At 47.3% G+C, this 6,233-nt stretch overlaps 1 non-coding gene across 1 annotated transcript; it reads right to left on the bottom strand.

Annotated features, from left to right (window-relative positions):
- Positions 1-1,377: 1,377 nt before the first annotated feature.
- On the bottom strand, positions 1,378-1,591 carry LOC122721880. The gene has a single exon (XR_006348661.1). It is a non-coding gene; the product is annotated as a small nucleolar RNA U3 (small nucleolar RNA).
- Between the last annotated feature and the right edge of the window lie 4,642 nt (positions 1,592-6,233).

Raw genomic sequence — 6,233 nt, 5'->3', positions numbered from 1 at the left:
AACTCATGCATGTCCGGCGGCACCTTTGGCGGCCGAAACTCCCTTCCAGAGCCAAAATTTCAACTTTCGGGGGCAGGGTTCGGCTGCCAAAACAAGCCACCATAGGCAGGTTCGGCGGCCGAAAGTGCCTTCGACTGCCGAACCTGAGTTCTTCCAGAAGTGGCAGAACTCAGCCCTTACATGCACAAAAGCCTTCCAAACTTTCCAAACTCAACTACAACACTCACAAGCATGCATAAACATGTATATAAACATATAGGTGTCTCAAACTAGCCTAAACCCCAACAAACATCACATTAAACATGCATAACAACACACAATACCTCATAACTCACATAACCCTAACATTTTTTTACTTCTAGCTTAAACATGCATCTCTACCCTCTAAACCCCTCAAAACCTTCATAAAACTTACTTAAAACATTGCAAAAGATGAGGATCTACACTTACCTCTTGAAGATCGAGGGTTGGTGCGACCCAAACTTGGAGATGTGGAGAAAGAGAGCTCCAAAGGTCTCCAAGCTCCAAAATCTTGCTCTAAGCTTAAAACTCTTCAAAAAAAGGATAAAACTCATGAAAACTTGAGGGATTTGAAGAAAAAGCATAAAAACAACCATAAGAGAGCATGAACTCACCTATGCCCGAAAAGAGAGGGAAAACTCGCCCATTTTCCTGACAATGAGCCTTTTACAGGTGGCCGGCCAAACCTCCTTCGGCGGCCAAAGCTGCTTCCGAAACTTCACCACGTTCGGCGGCCGAACTTGGGGTTCGGCGGCCGAAAGAAAGCCACTTTCGGAAGCCTAACGTGCCTCCTAAACAACCCCATGTTCGGCGGCCGAACCTGGGTTCTTTTCTCCTTGGTCTTTTCTTTCAAAACTCAAATCCTTTCTAATCAAAATCATAAAAACATGTAAAAACATTCTAGAAAACCTTTACTTTACCTTTCTAGAGAGCTCCGACATCCGAGATTCCACCGGACGGTAGGAATTCTGATGCCTGAGTCTAGCCGGGTATTATCAGATCTTTGCTTCATGCGTAACGGCCATTTAATTCTCCCTTGGCACACATGCAGATGGACCTGCCAAGCGAACGGGCTGGCCACCTTCTTTCCTCCGGGCTGGGCAGGAAGAGGAGATCAGGACTGAGCCCATGGGAGATCTAATCTTAGGGCCGAAAGGACTGGGCCTACCTGATTGAGAGATCTGGATGGAGCCTGGTCTCAAGGATGAGCGGGCTGGACCTGGTTCGTTCGGGAGGCTTAGAAGCCTTCAGATCATGGGCTGTCATCATAGGCTTGGCCTTAGGACGGGGTGGAGAAATCCAGCGGTCATCAATTGCCCCTTTACCTTCTCATCTTTTTTTAAAAAAATGAAATAGAGCCTTTCAGACAACCATGAGACCACCGCAGTCAGAATAGCTCATTGGGAACGATACTCTACAGCTTTAAGAGATCAGATATCGACCAAAGCCATTAATCACGCTCTGATCACACGGTCCTCATTCCTCCACCAGGCATAAGTTCCTGTCTCCTTATTGCTTAGGGATACAGAGGTACGATCCTATAGGACCACGACCCGAGCTAGGGCTTCGTCCTTCTGAGCCATCACGACATCAAAATCTGCCTTCAGTAACTCATGATGGTGCTGGGCCTCGTCCCTTTGGCTTATGGCCTCATCCCTTCCCCGCCGAACCTCCTCCAGAGAGGATAGCTGCTCTAATGCTTCATCTCGTCGAATCTCCGCCGCAGCTGCGCTCCCATCAGCCCTCTTGAGGGCCTTCAGCGCCGTAGATAGCTCCACCTAGAGGGACTTGGAGTGCTCTTGTGCAGCCGCAAGATTGCTCCGGGCATCGCTAGTCGTCGACAAGTTCTCCTCGAGACGCGCCTCCTAGATACGGCGGTCTACGGAGTCCCTGAGAGCGCGATCCCGGGCATCTATCTCCATGAAAATGCCCACTGCCTGGCAAAAGAGAAAATAAATGAAGTCAGAAGGTAAAGAAAGGTAAAAGAAAATTAAAAATAGAAAAGGGACAAGTGTGAATTACCATCAAGAGCATCTCCCTGGCAGTATCCCCAAGCTGCTCTCTGGACCGAGCCCAGAAGGCCACCTGCTCTTGAGTAGAGCTGGCCAAGAGGCCAGTGAGAGCCAGCAGGCGAGGATCCGAAGCCTCCGCAATCCCTCCAAACATCCGCTCCCAGATTATTTCTGCGACCACGCTCGTCGGGGACTGATGGGTGATGTCCTCTGCGTTCAAAATATCATTATCTAGGGCAGACAACAGAGGCACCACCAGAGTCTTCTTCTTCTCTAGCGGAGGCAGAACTGGGGCAGTACGTCTGGAAGCCCAGAATTTCTTAGGAACGGGGACAGGAGCGTCAGAGGGAGGAGGACGCTTGCTCCCCGCCCCCTTTGCAATGCCCTCGGGGGCAATTGACGACTTCTCCGGAGGGAGGACCTCACCTACGGGCTCAGACTCAGCCCTCTCCATAAGGGTGCTCTCGATGACAGGAGTGCCCTCAGTAGCGACTCCCTGAGCACCCTCATCCATAAGGACGACCCTCACCTCGTCCTCGGGAGCCCTATCGTCAGCCGGGATAATCTCCATCCCGGGAACCCCCTCCTCAGTTGTGGAGGTCTCCAACCCCCCGCAGGAACCTCCTCAGAAGGAAGAATGGGGTTCATCCTCACCAGCTCGGTGCCTCCGACCGGCTTTGTAACACCCCGGAAACCGGTACCTCTCTGTAACGGCCCAAAGTGCTCGGCACTAGGATCCAGATCGACTTAAGGCCGCCGGGACCCGTAGTAAGCCTGCTATGAACTCTGTGTACCTGATAAAATCTCATACATGATCCGACTGGACTACTGTTTTTAAAACTCTTCTTTAAAACTACCAGACTTAACCTTTAAAACACTCTCTGCAGGTCCAATCATATGAACCTAAAGTTCAGATATCCTAATCTGAACTAGCCCTCAGGGCTACACCAGTGATCCTCTACCAAGTAACCTCCATGCCCTATGCTCTGAAACATAGAACCCACCCTGTAGGGTCAGCATATCCTAAGTTAACTTGGCTACCATAGAGTCACAGGAATCAAACCTGGTCTTCTCTAATGGTCCACTCTATGGGTCACAGGAATCAAACCTGGTCTTCCCTCGACACTGATCTTGGGTCAAGGGGATTTAACCCTATCTTCCCTCACAGTTATCCTTCACTGGGTTTTTGAAACATAACATTTATTAAGCCTGGTTTGACTCATTTCTCATCAAGAAACTGAAAATAGGATACATGCATACACAAGGGATAAAACATACTATAGGCAAAAGCACATTCTATCTCATATACACACTGACTTACTAGCTATTACATCTCTTTACACGTATCTCTTTAATCTTACATCATGTCCACACTATGCTATTACACATGCAATACTGAAATCTACACTCTGCTGCTTCTCACTTCCCAGCTAACCCTGTACCTGCAAAACTGGGATTAAGGGAAAGGGATGAGCTTCTAAAGCCCAGTGAGTAGAAACACTGAAAATAGTTCATTCATACGCACTTTATATGCAAATGCATCACAACTCATACATTCCACATCATTGATTGGACATGACCTCAAAACTCCCTCGACGGGCTATTGATGTCGCCTGGGTCCAATCATCTGGAATTAGACATGACCTCAAAACTCCCTCTAAGGGCTATTGATGTCGCCTTGGTCCAATTCCCACTATCACTGAATAAGCAATGCAACAACTTCGTGATTCTAATGCAAATCACCCTAGTAAATATCATAGCGTTCATGATGCATGTACTATGCTCAAACATTCTGTTACTTTCATATAAAACATTAAGTTTAGTTCTACTCACCTCTGCTCCTCTGGCAGAAACTGTACTGACTCTGCAACTGCTAATCCTGACGACCTCCCTGACCTGTCGGGTCCAATCCTACACAAAAGGACTCGATTGAGGTGTCAAACATACTCTTATAAACTCTTAAACAACTTCCCAAAACCCCGCTAAAAGCTCATAAAGCAATCACATAAAACATGCATAGGAAAGCTGGACAGAACACATTCGGCGGCAGGTTCGGCGGCCGAATGTCCTCTCCAGAGACGAAACTCGCCTACTTTCGGCGGCCGAATCTCCTCTTTCGGCGGCCGAAGCCTTCGGGGGTAAGGTTCGGGGGCCAAAACACACTCCAGAGACGAAAGTCTCTAACCTTCGGCGGCACCTTCGGCGGCCGAACCTCCCCTCCAGAGACGAAAGTCCAATCCTTCGGGGGCAGGTTGAGGCAGTCGAAACCACCTCCTCAACACGTTCGGCGGCCGAACCTTCTTTCGGCGGCCGAAGCTGGGTTCTCCAGTTAGGCAGAACCTAGCTCACCTCATGCACAACTTCCCCCAAACCTCACTCAACATGCATAACTCAACTCCTCAACTTGCACATACTTTGGTATATGCACCAAGGGGTCCAAAACTACCTATTAACCCCAACAAACCAACACACATAATACATAGTCAAGCTTTCATCCAAACATCTCCAAAACGCACTTCAAACCTAATCATGCAAACTCTACCCATAAACCACCATAAAACCTTTAGAAAACATGATAAAAGCCAAGGATCAACACTTACCTCTTGAAGAACAAAGGCTGGCGTGATCCAAACTCAAAGATATGGAGATTCAAGCTCCAAACTCTTCAAGCTCCAAAACTCGTCAAAACCAACATAAACTCACTTAACACTTGTTTAACTTTGAAGAAAACCATGAAGATCATCCAAGGAGACCAAAACTCACCTCTGGTAGTGAAAAGGAAGTCAAACTTATCCCTTTCACCGACTGGAGATGCAGATATAGGCGACTGACCGCCTCAGCTTCGGCAGCCGAAACTGCATGCGAAACCATGCAACGTTCGGCGGCCTAACGTGAAGTTTCGGAAGCCAAACCTATAGCACTTTCGGCGGCCGAACATTACCTTCGGCGGCCGAACCTGCATTCTGCCTCCTTGGTCTTTTCACTTAAAATCTCAACTCTTTTCTAACCCAACATTTTAAAATACTTAAAACCATTTAGAAAACACTTTCCTAGACCCTTGCTCTATCTTTCAAAGAAGGTTCACCACCAGAAATTCCACCGGTCGGTAGGAATTCCGATGCCTGAACGAGCCGGGTATTACATTCTTCCCCCCTTTAAAAACATTCGTCCTCGAATGCTAAAACAAACAAACAAACAAAGAGACAATCAAGATCTCAAACGACTTCTGAGCTCCACAGCTTTTGCTGCGCTACTCTGATCCTTACTCCTTCTTCTCTTTATCTTTACTAACCTAATCTCTTTGTGAAACTCTCACTCATTAATTCTCAACAGAGACCACTCTGTAGGTTCGACACCAATCTGTACTCCTCATCCAATAAACTAACTTAATCTTTAACTCTCAACAGGCTACTGCTGCTGACTCTCAACGGATTCTACCTGAATCTCTGATCATACCAATCTGTAAATCCAATCAACTTACTTAGAACAGCTAGTAGATCATCAACCTTAACTAGACATACTAATCTGTAACAATCAAATCTTAAGGAATCATCCTTCGTTTCCCACAACAACACTGGAAACATTCCAGGGTGAAGTACTAAGTCAGCTAAAACCTTATCTACTCCAACTTTCCACTATTCTGATAACTCTTAGCTCTCTCTTTGCAGGTGCCATGCTGTAGGGGAAAGAAAGGAAACTATGGTTCCGCGTCCAGATACCATTCTCATTCCAAACTCTACCTCCCTGACAGATGGTAAACCTGACCGCTTACCTGGGAAACATCTAGAACTCACTAGCAACGGGCACTGAGGCTGATTCCCGGTCCTGACTACGAAACTTGCTCACAAGAGCTAGAACCCTCTGATAACCTTTCCTGAGTAACTGTGAGCCTATAGGGCTGACATCAAACTTCTAGGCATCTATACTCTGTCCCCTTAAAGGACTACCACTGATCCATCCTGCACTCTAAACTCTTCTACCTTGTCTCTATTGACACAGGTAGTACTATGAGTAGCTAGCCAATCCGCCCTAGAATGACATCACACAGTCAACTCTAGAACCATAAGGTCAGCTGGATTGCATCTACTCACCACAACTCTGAACTGAACTGACAGACTGACTCTGCCACTGATGGATCACACTCAGGTCCACTGACCCAAGGAAAACACACTCTAAGCCCAGAAGTCATCAAACCCATCC

Source organism: Manihot esculenta, chromosome 1, assembly GCF_001659605.2.
Source record: "Manihot esculenta cultivar AM560-2 chromosome 1, M.esculenta_v8, whole genome shotgun sequence".
Classification (NCBI taxonomy): Eukaryota; Viridiplantae; Streptophyta; class Magnoliopsida; order Malpighiales; family Euphorbiaceae; genus Manihot; species Manihot esculenta.
This window is presented reverse-complemented; position numbering and strand designations above follow the sequence as displayed.